General features: G+C 36.1%; 1 protein-coding gene across 1 annotated transcript in view; it reads left to right on the forward strand.

The window, feature by feature from the left end:
- NETO1 (neuropilin and tolloid like 1) overlaps positions 1 to 1,419 on the forward strand; it is a 65,671-nt gene extending 64,252 nt beyond the window's left edge. Inside the window, exon 11 of the mRNA XM_026084206.1 lies at positions 889 to 1,419. The gene's annotated coding sequence lies outside the window, so the exon portion shown is untranslated. The remainder of the gene's footprint in view (positions 1 to 888) is intronic.
- The last annotated feature ends 12,814 nt before the right edge of the window (positions 1,420 to 14,233 follow it).

Consider the following 14,233-nt stretch of genomic DNA (forward strand, 5'->3'; position numbering starts at 1 on the left):
AGAACTATCTGTTTTCAGTTCATTTTGTTCATTCAACATTGTGAAGTGTTGGGGAAGGGTGTGTGGGAGTACTGTTATCTTCAGTGACTCCGTAGTACTAATGTTAATATTTGCAAATTACACTTCATTTTCATTGGATCTTTTCCTAGGGTCTTTATTTTTGCATAATTTGTACAAAATAATCAACAAAATTTAATCTGAATAAATATAATCTCCAATTTTTTATAATGGAGTTACAGATAGCCGAGTCTGACAATTTATTTCTATCTCTGTATAAGCATAGGTATGTGTATATACATGTTTATATGTGTACATACAAGTTTATATGTGTATATATGTATACACCAATTTTACTGGGAGAAAATATATAGATGCTTTTATTGTTTCTAGGTAGTTTAGATAAATATCTGTCTTTTTTTTAATAGGGAAAACATTTTAACTTTGTTTTGCTTTCAGAGAAGAACTTTTTATACAATCACGGGAACTGTGAATGGAAAAATCTATAGTGAACTATTTCAGCTGTTTGAAAGAGAGAGTGGACATGTTTCTAAATTCATTCCACTGCCTTTATCCAAACCTAAGAATTGCAGACATTTTTTACTTCCTCAACAACTTATTCCCATTGCACAATAATATATTTCTTTTGTAATTTGGTTGCTGGCCACCAAGTGCTCCTTAGTTTTTAAATACATTTTGAGATTTGCTGGAAACTTGAAGAAGAAATTAGTTCCTGACTGAGACTGTCCCAGCTTTTTGTTGTTGCTGTTATCTTAGTTTCATTTCAGTTGATATGTTTTATGTCTTTGTTATCTACTTGTATGTTGCGTGATATGTGAAAGAAGATTTACATTGAACTTTTGTTGTATGTACATTGTTTTCATTATATAGACTGCTTGAGAATAGTGCGCTCCTGGGTGATTTTGAACATGCTACAATGAAATGTGAAACTATCCACCTTGGAAACACCAGCTAGAGGTTTTATGGACTCTCTGACCAGCTATTCTCATATCATGACAAAATTCAGCAAACAGTGTTGAGTAAAATTACTAGAAGGCAATAAGACTTTGGTTATTATGCTTATCAGTCATTTCTCATTTTCTTTTTTCTCTCTTCCTTCTTTTGGTTGCAAGTAAAATTCCCAATTTCAGGAACAATTTATTGAAATCAGGTATTTAGCCATCCATAATCACTTCAATAGAAATGTTTGTTGGATAAGCATCTAGCAATATGACTGAACTTGACATTGAGAAAATAATCTGCATGCATGTTACTGAATATTTGAGTTGGCAAAAATCCCTTGATTAGACACATTGTAAAAAGCATGCATTCACAATTATTGCTGTTACTGTTCCATTTCTGTGTCATATGCTTGCTACTTGTAACTTTTTATATAAAGATACATAAAACAATGTATAATAATTTCTTACCTTGAGTTTAATGGCAATGTTTTCTTTTACTAAATAAACAAAACCTGTGGTATAATTCACAATTTTAAACTCAAAGTTTAGATTTTAGGAGCTTAAAACCTAGATACCTCAGATTCCCGAGAATGAGTTCTTCCATCCCTCACTTACTAACAAAATACATGAATTTCTTAAGATTTAAATGAATTCATAATACATAAAGATGATCACCTAATTTCAGTGAAATTGATTTAAAAAGGTGTGTGATAACCTTCATGTTAATTCTTCACTCTTAACTAATTTATTTTCATAGCAGTTGTTAGGAACTTTGCTGCAGTGTAGTATAAAATTAGATTGTTATCAGTTATAAAAAGGTTGTGGCTAAACTTCAAGTTTAGAGGTGCAGATACACAATACTCTTTCACTTGCAAGATAAAGTACTGTTTATAATTCCAGCCATACATGTTAGTAACCAACATTTAAATTAAACCTGAGTGGTTAGTTTATGAAGAAAATATTGTAGGCTGGAATGCCACAAGATTACTTAAAGTTAAAAAAATGCTCTATTTAAGACCTCAATAACCATGCATAAAATCATAGTTTGATTACCAGTTTAGAGTGTTATCTTCTAAATTGTCTCAGACAAATCTCAATTCCTTCTTAAACGAATTGTGTCATTCATGTTTTTTCATTACTTTTTTCTGTATTACTGCTATGTTTTATTGAAAAGGTGGGAAGAATTCGATGGATCTTCCCAAAGTTTAAATAGATTGAAAAAAGACAAAACATGAAAGCCTGACATAAAAAATAAGGTCATTTATATAATCTCTTTAAATATATGGTACAAAATTTACATAATTACAAATACAGGAAACCTGATTTCTACAAAACAGTATCTACAAACATGACTTAGGAATGACATGATAAGTAAAAGGGTTTCAGGTGCTTTGTCTCCTTTTGGTTCACTATATTTGCAATGTATTTTACATAATCTAATTTTAGCTTGATTATTTTTTTTATTATCACTTATTAGCTGTGAAACCCAGCCCTACCTCCTTTGCAGTCACTGAGAACATCTTTCAGTTCCATGGATTTTCCACATGTGCTAACAGGTCATTTCTAAATCAGTCTGTTTCCAAGTTCAGATACTTTATTACTGTTTTTTTTCCTGATCTTTCCCAGTCCTATTTTAAGATCAATTCTTACACGCATTATGATCAGATTTTTGCCACGCCCATGCTCAAATGCTTTCTGTTATAAAATGAAGTAAGGGAGAATGAAAGACATGCTGAAAAAAAGGTATGCACACACACCTCCATGTGTGCGTGCACACACACATGCACGTGCACACACACACACACACACACACACACACAGATATTTATAAATATTTGCTAATAGAAATAGTGTATAAATAAATATATAAGGTGAAATCTAAACATGGGAATTCAGCTTTGAGGGAATTATATTGATCAAATGCTAAAGACAAACGCTGAAGCCTTGAATTTCAAAGCTGCTATGTATTTAAGTGCCTAAATTCCACTGAAATATAGAGGGGTCTACTTTCTACTAGACATGCACACTGAAATCCATTTTATGATTTTTCCAGTGAAGCATTGACTAAAATAACTAAACTGGAGTAAACATGGGTATGAATATCTGTGTTGCATTCACATCCTTGCTTTCTTAAACATGGACTAATTTCATCAGGGGAAATCAGTGAGACATAAAAACATCTGTAAACTGAGAATGATAATGCTTACTTGTTTACTAGATCTTGAAAACTCCTTGATAAAAATGTTTTCTAAGAGCTAGGTATACCCTTAAACAAAAATACAATTATAAACAACAAAATATCTCTATTCTGGGATAATATGATAAAATTATAAAATTATCTATTAAAGAAAAAATGAATTCAAAACTAGTTAAAATATTATAATTGAAAGGTTTAATTTTAAGAAACTATAAACCATATGTAGTCAGTGTAAGTAATAACCTAGTCCACAATGTTACAAACAGTAAATATAACTGGTATGTGATGTCACGAAATTGTAGGCTATCTTAACATGATCTATAAAACTCAAAATATTAAAATTAAAAGGAATTGAACTCTTGCTGAAAGTAAATGTTTTGATTTTACTATGAGTATTTTTTATTATTATGAAGCCCCATTTTTAAAAACAGAAAACCATTCAAGCAAGTTTTTCAATTAGCTATACTTGCATACAGAGTACAAGTGAAAATTTCCCTATCATATTATGCACGTTCCATTTTATGGAAAGGAGCTGTGGCTAGCTGAGTTAACATGTATTTCTTATATGAGTAAGTTAGTGTGGATTAGCTGAGCTGCAACTGTTAGCTTCATGCATTTTACCTCATGTTTGTCTTAAGCTAAGGCTGAGAATGGCAGTTACTGGAGCATTTTGGTTTGATTGGTGCAATGTGTGAGATGTATAGCCATGTTCTCAGTATGCTTAATTCTTAAACAAGTATATTTTTTAAAGATGGGTGTTTGTTATCGCAATGCATTGCCATATTGTTCGGAGTTTTTCTTTTCTTTTCTTTTCTTTTCTTTTCTTTTCTTTTCTTTTCTTTTCTTTTTCTTTTTCTTTTTCTTTTTCTTTTTCTTTTTCCCCTTTCTCCCATGGCTGTTAAGTTATGTATTTACTTTTTAGACGATAGTGTGAACAAATGGCGCTTCCCATCTTTCTCCCCTCTGGGGAATATGGCCTTTTCAGTTTGTGAAGTCTGGTCTGCAGCATCATTTAAAAATCCCAGGAAGTCCATTTCTAATCCATCCCAATGTAAGCCTCTCAGTCTTTCCCCAATCCTGAAAACTTCTTGAAGAAAAGAAATGACTCTGAGAAATGTTAATACCTCATCCTTCTATTTTCTCCATTTTTCTGCCAGAGATACTAACTCTCAAACCTGGTAAGGATGTAACAAACAGTAAAATAACTATTTCAGAGCTCACTGCTGTGTCAAGAGAAGGGAATAAGAGAAAGTAGAAAGGTTTCCTGCTCCGAAGAAATTACTAACACCAAAGCAAGGCAGAGACAAAGAAGAGAAACAGAAGTGAGGTATGCTAATTAAAATAAGAGGATGGTTTCTCATATCCATTCATAAATTTGTAGACATCTTTGGGACAGATACATTCTTCAGCTGCCAAATAAAAATGTACTGTCCCTGTCCAGCTCCAAAAGAGAATTGTATTTCCTCTGCCTTATGGGAACACTGTCCTGCAAACAGGAAACTGGCTCTCTGTATCTGCTTGTCCTCTGCTTTCCTTACATGGAAACTCCCTGCTACCATGCAGGAATATTCCAGCTGAGGGAGCAGAACTGCAGAGCTAAATGACATAAAGASAGAAAACTGCACAAATCTGAACTCTTTTAACACTGAACGTTGTATCTGATCCTGGAGTCTCTTATCTCCTCACTCCTGACTCAGCATTTGATGTGAAGTCCTGGACTCATGACTCTTCTCATCGTTACTTTAGCATCAGCTCTACCCTCTGATGATCATTCTCTGTCTTTCTTTCTGCAACCTTTCATTTCTATTCACAGTGATTTTTTCCCTGTTCCCCTCTCTCCCACAAATTCATTGAAAATGCTGAAATCAGCTCACTGGCCTTATGTTCCCGTTTCTTCTTCTTCCCCCCCCCCACTCTTCTTTATAGATCACTTCAGAGCAATTTAACCTTACCTTGTCTATAAACAGCAGACTGAAAATATGTGATTGCAGCACATCTCAGTTACCTTAAACTTATATAGCACAACAAGACTATGGAGATGTATTGGCACGGAGTGGAGTGCAGGCTTATTAGGGATACTGGATTTGTATCTTAATGACTGTGCGTCAGGGTTGTCTGTGCCATCTACCTCTGGGCTATCCTCTGCTATAGTCATACCTCAAAGCGCTGCAAAGAGAATTCATGTCCACTGCTTCCCTTTTCCTAGTGATACCTGCATCATCGTTAAACCAAGTTTTACTTCAAGCACTTCTGTGTTTTCTCCTATGCTATACTTGTATTAGCACCTCCTTTCACACAATGTAAATCACTTTCTTATCTCCCTTCACACCCCTTTTTAAGACACATTTGTGCTGTTTAGCCTGGCAAACACCTGCCATGGCTAGGCACAGCTGTCTTGGGCAAGGCGAGAGCATCAGTTTCCAGGGGAAGTAGGAGCCACTGCTTTCCCTCTGTTTTCTTTCCTAGGAAGAGGAACCCTGCTTATTTGCAAACTCCCAGTGTCACCATAGGAAAAAAGGGAATCACCTTCCCCTTCAAGCAACAAACTGTTACTATGAGTAGAGTGACAATCCAGCAGCCCATGTTAAAAAAAGGAAGGACTGAGACTGCTCAGATTTCATTACCAAAGGAGCAGGCCTGACCAACAGCGCCAAGCCACATTGCATCCCTACATTCTCACATAAGGGAAGGCTGGAGTGAGATCCTGCTTTATCCCAGGGGCAGGACATCACAGCTGTGAGTACTGACTATATGCAGGGCTCTAGAAATGATTTAACAGCTATCTGCATAAGTGTAGGCAGGCAAGGACTTCCCTGGGGCTAAAGTGCATTGTGGGGCTGTCCTGGTGGCCTGGTCTGCAATACCTGCTTAATTAGTCCTGGTAAGTTTGCTGCTCTTCAGTCCATCCTCCTTAGCTCCAGTGAGAGCCATAGTAAACACACTCAACTACTAGAATGGCATTTTCATTGGAAAATGATTTCCTGACATTTATTTAACTGTAGGGGGATGTGAAAGGCAACAGTGGCTCATGTTGCAGCTATTGTAAAAAAAAAAAAAAAAAGTTGGGGGTCTTTGCACTGATCCTAGATGCAGGTATCTGGTTAAATGAAGTGTCCAGCTACACCAACTGCATCTGTAACCGAAGGTGCCTTCCATTCAAAGTTGTGCTAAGAAAACTGTAGGCCCTGATTCAATCTCCTATTCACATCATCCATCTATATCCCGCTGTTTTTCTGAGTTCAGTGAAAATTATAATTAGTAAAAAATCAGTTTCTTGGAAGTGAATGGTATTTGCTGCYTTAATGAAGCACGGAATAAAATTTACATTGGAGAAAGATGGCTTCATTCCTAAATCCTTCCTTAGCGCTGAAGGACTTTGAAAGGACAGTGAAGATATAGGTGAGCTGCTCTTTTCCTTTTCTTGAAAAATCAGTGATTCAAAGCACACTGAAACGCTCTGTGCTTAACTAACCCCTTTAGGGTAAAGAAGAAAGTAAAACAGTAAAAGAGAGTGCCATAAACCTAAAGTAAGTGTCTTTTTCCAGTGAACGATGCAGCAATAATATGTTTAACAGCTACAAGACTAGCAGCATAAGTTACTGTACAAACCCAATCCTAACCCCCATCTTTGTAATAAATTTCATATTATCATAAAATGGAGCTCAGCTGAAGAAGACAAACAATTTCATATTTATATAGCAGTTTAACAATTTAACCTAATACTTAATACTCTGTAACAGAGCTGATATCCTTTATTTGGGGGCAGATGTTTCAAATACAACTGATTTTGCTGGCTAGATAGATTTATTGTCTTCTTTTTTCAGAGTCAGTTTCTACATTTTGTATTTTCCTTACCAATGGAAGAAATTTTTAATTCATTTCCAGCTTTTTCACTCCCACATTCTACTGACTGTTTCGGTGCGCCACTTAAATCTTCATAGAAAACACCCATGGGGTGTTTTTGCTTGATATTCTGAGCATATCTGGCACCTACTTAGTAATGAAACAGTACATTACAGCTTTGCCTGCAGGAGGAATTTCTTCAACAGTGATATAAGTTTCATGGCAATGATCAGAGACTTGTGCTGTCATTTGAGGGTAATTTAACGACATTAAGGATCTTGCTAAGTTTTAGCATGTTGGTGGAAAGTCTAAACTAACCCAGGCAAATATGGAACAGTTTGAGTTAGCTAGTAATAACTTAAATCTTGTTAGAAATAGTGTGATTGTGGAGTCTAAAATAAAGTTGGTGACTGAAAAAGAGAGTGAGATCAATGTGGGGAACTTTCAGTTCAGAGCAGAAGGGAGTGAGGATTATGAGACTTTATTATTGTAAGTGCTAGGGTTTTCAGATCAGATTTTTGCTCCTTAAAGTTAGCCAAAACTCTTAGTTTTAGCCCCTTCACTCTTTTTATGCAAATATTGTGCTGCATATATGTGTATTGGATGAACATACCTTTTGCAGTTCAGTAGCATTATTTTGGTGGGAGCTCAAGAAGAAAATTATTTATTGTGATATCATATAATACATGACATTTTAAAAAATGCTATCAGATGTCATTAGAGTTCAACTGAATGTGCTGCTGGAAAATGATTAGATTCAAGATACATAAAAAACAAAATAGAAGAGTACTCTGGAAGCTCTGCATGATTTTAGTTCTCTCAGATTTTATTATTCAGCTGTCTTTGATTAAAAGACAGAAATCTCAACAGGCATAAACTTTTATGGAATCTCAACAGGGACTTAAACCTTATATAGCATAGAGTTTTAAACACACATCTGTTTGGAGTGAAAACAGGAAAAGGAGGAAAGAGGGAAACATTCAGGAACTTTTTTAATGGTTTGAGAAAACTGGTGGTTCTTTTGTCTCTCAGAATTAGTCAAACAGGCTTTGCACATGATCCTTTCTGTAGAATCTGTGCACCATGCTGAAGAAAACATTTTAAAACCAGATATGAAACATAATCTTTAAGAAGCAAGAGAAGTAGGGCATGATACGTGAAACTGCTAAAAAGTACGTGTAATTCAGTACCAAGTAAATACTACCATGAAATACTGCAAAACTTAATATCTCCCTTTATTTTCCTTACTATAAAGTGTATAGTTTCAAGCTGCTCCATACTAAGGGAGTAGTATCCACTGAAGTCACTAGGAAAATTCTTTTCTTACCGAGGCTTTTTTGGATAATCCCTGAATCAGCATCTTGTCATCCAGTCTGTTAGAGTGGGCTTCAGCCTTCATTGCTGCTGACACTAAAGGTGGATGATCCAAAGAAGAGGATCTTTATGTTTCAGCTAGTCCTACTGTCATTTTTGGTAGCACTGCAAATCCTATCTCCTGCTATAATAATAGTAGAAGACAGTAAGTGATGGAGAAATGGGTCTAGTTAAGCCTTAACCATAATTGTATCTATATTAACTATATTATCTATATTTGTGCTGCATCTTAAGAGTCAAATTTGAAATAAAGGATAGCTAATTTAGTTTAAAATATATCTTATTACCTTGTGTGGATTTTTGTTTAGCGTTCTTGAGACATATTTATTGATAAACATCTATCTTAAAGACTTCTTGTTGTACGTCATGGCCCAAATGAAATTTATCCTGAGCATGAAGTTCTGAAGATCTAGAATTAGTTTTTCCTGAGGTTTATCAAAATTTTAAGGCTCTTCTAGCCTTCAAACATCTCAGGAACTCGTATCCAGTTTGCAGCTGACTCTTGTCAGTGATGAGTACCAGCTGGATCAGAAGAGAGAAGAAAAAAACATTACGTCTGAAGAACACTAAAATATTTTCTTAATGTGAGGAACAAGCTGTGAGTACTATGAGTAGCCATGTGGATCCCCTTAATATTAGGGGAGAAAAAATCCTAATGTTTCAACCTTCTAGGTTTATGCTGTAGATCTATTTCCCCCATATGAAAACAGTTCTAACTACCCTCAGTTTCAGAATACAAGCAAGAGGAAATGACAAGCAAAGAAGGCTGCTAAGAAAAAAAAATCCACAAATCCAAATGGTAAGTAAAAATAATGTTGTACACTTATGCATACACTTAATGTACAGCATACCATGTAAAGGAGCCACTTTTGTTCCTGTCTGAGAATTTGCAAATCTTCTAATGAATTTCTTGAATTTGTTTTTAGACTTGGTTCAGGCTTTGGCTACTAACTTTTTAATTAAGTTTGTTTCATGTAGTTCTATGAATTATGAACTATCTAAATTCCTAAGTACTCTTGAAAGCTGTTAGAAAATTAGTCAGACACTCTCCTTTGCTCTATGTATTTTATAAATCTGCTAGAAACAGGAACTGTGCTATAGATTTCCTGTACCACCTAGCAAAATGTCCTTATGCTTAAGTGTGGCATTTAGCCAGTACTGTAATCATAATAAGTTGTTTGAAGGAGAAAAATGCAAAGTTGTAATACAAGGCCACATTCAAGGAGCCAACCCACAAAACCCTAGAAAGTGACCTTTATGTGAAAAGGCAGTGTAGAATTACTTCTGAAGAGCTGGATTTGTCTTTTTTTCATATGCTGATGTCTAAACTGATAACAGCCATTGTGAAGGTAAGAGGGAGAACAAAAGCAGAATCAAGATGTTTTCTTTCATGATAAGAGTAATGCTTATCTTGACAGCTACAGTTTGGGTGATGGATTGTTTGGGGAGAATTCTGCATTGATACATGCCTTGATCAAAACCTGTGATCTCGATGCTTATACAAGCTTCTTTGTTATTAAAGTTTCATAAAGTTCATAAGTCCGATTAACATGATATGAGAATATTACAGCATTTTGCCTTTTCTGTTTTCAGCAGGAGGTAAATTCTGGATTAAAAATTTGCAAGAAGATCAAGTTTGAAAAAAAGTCATGAATCTCCCTCTAAATCATGCATATAGTGGAATTTTAACACAGACTAATTTGTAAAAATGTGGTGCATGTGCAATCAATCAGTTTTATAATATGGCATGCTTTCTGCCTTTTAGTATGCATACCTCCCAGGTACATGGATACTTCAGCATGAACACGAGGGCTTAGGTGTCCCCAGACAGCAATAAGCAGCCATCAAATTGCTGAAAACTGCAAATGTTCTCAAGCTAATGCTGCAAGTATTTGGACTGATACTGCCCACAAAAGTTGGACTGAGAAATAAAAAGGAAGGCTTTCATCCATTTCCAGAAGATTTTATGCTTGGCATTACAAAATGTATTTCAACTACTCTGATGATGAACATAAACTTTAAAGATTTATCAGTCTGCTTGCTGAGGATGCTGGTAGTGTTTTATTCTCGGGAAAAAATTATGCATTTAAAATGTCATGATACTTAGAAAACATCTGTTCTACCAGATCATGACTAAAGACACTCAGCACTTACTTTATTTGTGTTTTGTTATTGTTTTTATGGCTTTTAATCTCTCTTAATGAATGTTAAAAGCTATTAGTCAGAGTGCATAATGTCTCAAAGCTGAATCCTGCTGCAAAAAGATCTTGGGTGAGTTGGACCTTCAATGGAATGAATACAGCAGAAGCCAAAGGGACTGATGGGCATTTGGCACTTTGCCAAACCTGTGCCACTGTGGGGGGAGTAGTGTGGGACATGGTTTTTTCTGAAAAGCTTCTAGAAGTAAGTTTGCTGTTCTCTTTAATCCCACTCTACATCAGAGGCCAACCCACTGTCCTTCTTTTGTAAAAAGACTTCTCTTGCTGCCACCAAGAGAACAGGAGAGGTCCAATTTCAAGCTCTCTCTTTGACATTATTCTGCTTTGTTAGTGTCTGACAGCATTAATTTTCATGAAGTAGAATTGGTCTCTCCTTCTGAATCTGGTCTGGGAGATTTCAACCTTAGTCTCCCATGGCAGAAAATAGCCTCTAAATGCTGGGCCAGAGTCATACACTTCCTTACTTCTCTCCTTTCACTTTTATTGTCGTTTTAGTGAATGGTTGTTTTTAAACATCAAGAAGGATAGCTCCCATGAGAATAATTTAGCAGAGTTATGCAAGAATAGCTAGTTAAATAATAAATTATCTTAGAATAATTAGAATAATTTAGAATTTCCATAAGTTGCTTGAACTCCCAGTTTTAGATAACAATATCTGAAACCTTCCATTTGAAGGGGGGCTCTGCTATTGTATTGATCTTTTCATGTTTTTCTGCTGTTCCTGTAGAATTTGGAAGCTCCTACTTCTGAACCCTGGAAGGAAATCCTTACTGAAGACAGCTGAGAGGGGCTGCTACCTAACATGCCCCTTACAGAGCATAGTCCCTTTTCTCCCCACAACTCAGTCACAACTGACCAAGGTCAGGGAGGTAACAGTGACCAGTGGCAGCCGGCAGAAGGAGACCCAAGGCGCTGCTACCCTTCTGTTCGGAAAGGGCAAAGAAGGTCTTTAACTGGTAACTCCTCTTGCCTCTAGTAAGGGGGGCAGTGAAGATTTCTTGGGGCGGCTCCTTCATATGTGAACTTACTGCAAGTGGCTGCCTGGCAGAGGAGACTGCAATCACAGGGGGATGTGCAGCTAATTCTGCATGTTTTTCCAGAGGGGGATTCATCATTTATTGTATTTAGACAGAACTCAGCAAGTTTTTCTCTAGGGCAGATTTTAGATACTTTAATAGGGCAGTCAGCATTGCTAGTGAAAACTTCAGTGTCTAGCACTGTTGACTCAATGAATTCACACTCAAAGTTACTTTCCTCATGAGTATGTATTTCCTTTGATCCAGGTCAGAACAAACTCAATTACCTGCCTCTGTGACAATTTTCAATAAATCTTTGTTATTTCTTTCTCCTAGCATGGGAAGACAGAGGGAAAAAGGTAACATTTTATCTGAAGTCACTTCTTAATTTAATTAGGACTTAATCTTGGCCCCGCTGAACTCACTGGGCTTTTTGCCACTGACTTTAATAAGGCTAGGATAAAACTCATAACATATAGTTTCGCATTTCTTCCAGATAATCAATTAAAATATTAAATATCTCAGGATATTATGCCTGCCCCCGAAATTGTGCTATTGCTTTTTCTTCTGTCCTTCACTAGTTTTGATTAAGAGTTACTTTCTGTATAGGTAAAGGGGGGGGGGTTGTTTATTTTTAAACTTTTTTTAGATATGCTTCAGTTCTGACAGTTTTCTACAAATAAAAAAGCACAGTTATGAGCACAATCTTCTTCTAGTGGAGGCCTAATCTACCAAACATGTTTGCCTGAGGATGAGCTGGGAAAGTAAGGAATACATGAGAGTAAGCATGCACTCTTTCTCCTCTTTTAATTAAAAAAAAGAATGCATTTGGTTAAAAAAAGTGAATGTTGTTTTTAACTATGTAAAGTATATGCTACTGCCTGGTGTTTTGTTTAACATTCTAGAGTGTAAAAGAATCCTGTTTCTCATCAAGGCTCTCCAAAGAAAATAAACCTCCTTTTTCTGTCACAGGAGGTCCATCTTGAAAACAAGATTGATATTATTGATATTCAGTTTTATTCCTGAAGCTTCAGTACATATTTGTCCATTCACATTATTCTTTGTTAACCTCTGAGATCAACGCTTATCACTTTGTATCAGTGCCAACTAAGAATAATGTTTTTTGATCCAGTTCATGGCATTGGTTGCTATGGCTGGCAATACAGGAAAAAAGGACGAAATACCAGGGACTAGGGATGCTGATAAGACTGTGAAGGAGGAGATGCAGGCCAAGCAATGCTTCTGGAAACATACTTGAATGCTGGGATGTTCTGATATGAAGAAGGGGGCTATTCACCTGAGTGGTGGAGGGAGGAAGGGAAAGAGACAGGGAAAGAGGGAAATCATTTTCATGATTTTCATCCAGATTTGCTCTAGTGACCATGTACTTGTTGGGTTGCAGAATATGCACCAGTAGTACTGCCTGGCTGGTATTTTTATTTATGTATATTACTGTCCTTTCAGGTGCACATCTGAAAACCATAACTTTGTTCTATGTGAAGATTTTGACTATAGTTACTGACTTAGGCCTTGTGAGCGAGGCCAAAAAGATCAGTAGTTGTCTCTCTTCTGTGCAAGTATGCACTGTGTATTGGTACATGTAAGATGATAGCTGAAGACTTTTGTAGGCATCTGAAATTAATCAAAATCAAAATTATTTTCTTTGATTTAATAACTGTAGGGGAATAGAAGAGGTGGAGGAGGAGAAAGCAAAATCTCATCCAACCTACCAACTTGCCAAAAGTAGTGAGACTTCTAAGGGTGTGCAATGTAATTAAATCTAGTAATTTTTTCTGTTCTAAAACCCTGAATTATGTGTTCCATGGTGTTAGATGCATGATATCCACTCTCACTCCTTGTAAGAATTAAACTGTTGGCCACTTGCAAGGTTTTCTAATGACAAAACTGTCTTGTGAATTTGTTATGGCCTTGTTTATTGATTTCTCTACTTCTCTAGGGAACATTAAGGACTGATCTGAAACTGTTGCCTGAGATGTGTATTGAAGGACTTAGAACTGTTGAAAACAATCTATTTAATATATAGATGCCTTTGTCTAATTGTTGATTTTAAAACTAGCTTAAAAAATGTATTGGATGTCTTTACAGCATTAACCTGTCCCTCTGAGGAGGGTACTTAAGCATCCTTCTGCACATTTAAAGTTCCTTGCTGTAGATACAGTAAATATTTTCTCGAAACAGCATTGTGCTGTGAGATCCTCTCCAGTAGAGCTGTTTTATTTTGTTTAATGCTTTCTCTTTCTGTCTGAAAATTAATGGGGGAAGTTTTCTATCCACTCTACATCTTGGACAAATTTCCAGGGTTTGAATTTTGTCCAGTGTCACTGTGAGATTCTAGGGGCAGGTACTGAACGTTTGTTCACTTTAACAAAATGGGAGCCATAGATCAGGGTGTCATTGATAATCCAATGACCCAAGCTAATTTCAGTAGCCAAGCTGTATAAGCTTCAGGCAAGCAACTGTTAAGCCATGCTCCGAGAGCTTTGATATCTATTGATCTTACCAATTATTGCTGTATCTTTAATCTGGAAAGTGATAAATGTTAACTCTTGGGTAAACTGAAACACACATCAAAGCAAATCAATGGCTTTTATTCAAACAAATGTA

This window comes from Apteryx rowi, unplaced genomic scaffold (assembly GCF_003343035.1).
Source record: "Apteryx rowi isolate R43461 unplaced genomic scaffold, aptRow1 scaffold_630, whole genome shotgun sequence".
Lineage (NCBI taxonomy): Eukaryota > Metazoa > Chordata > Aves > Apterygiformes > Apterygidae > Apteryx > Apteryx rowi.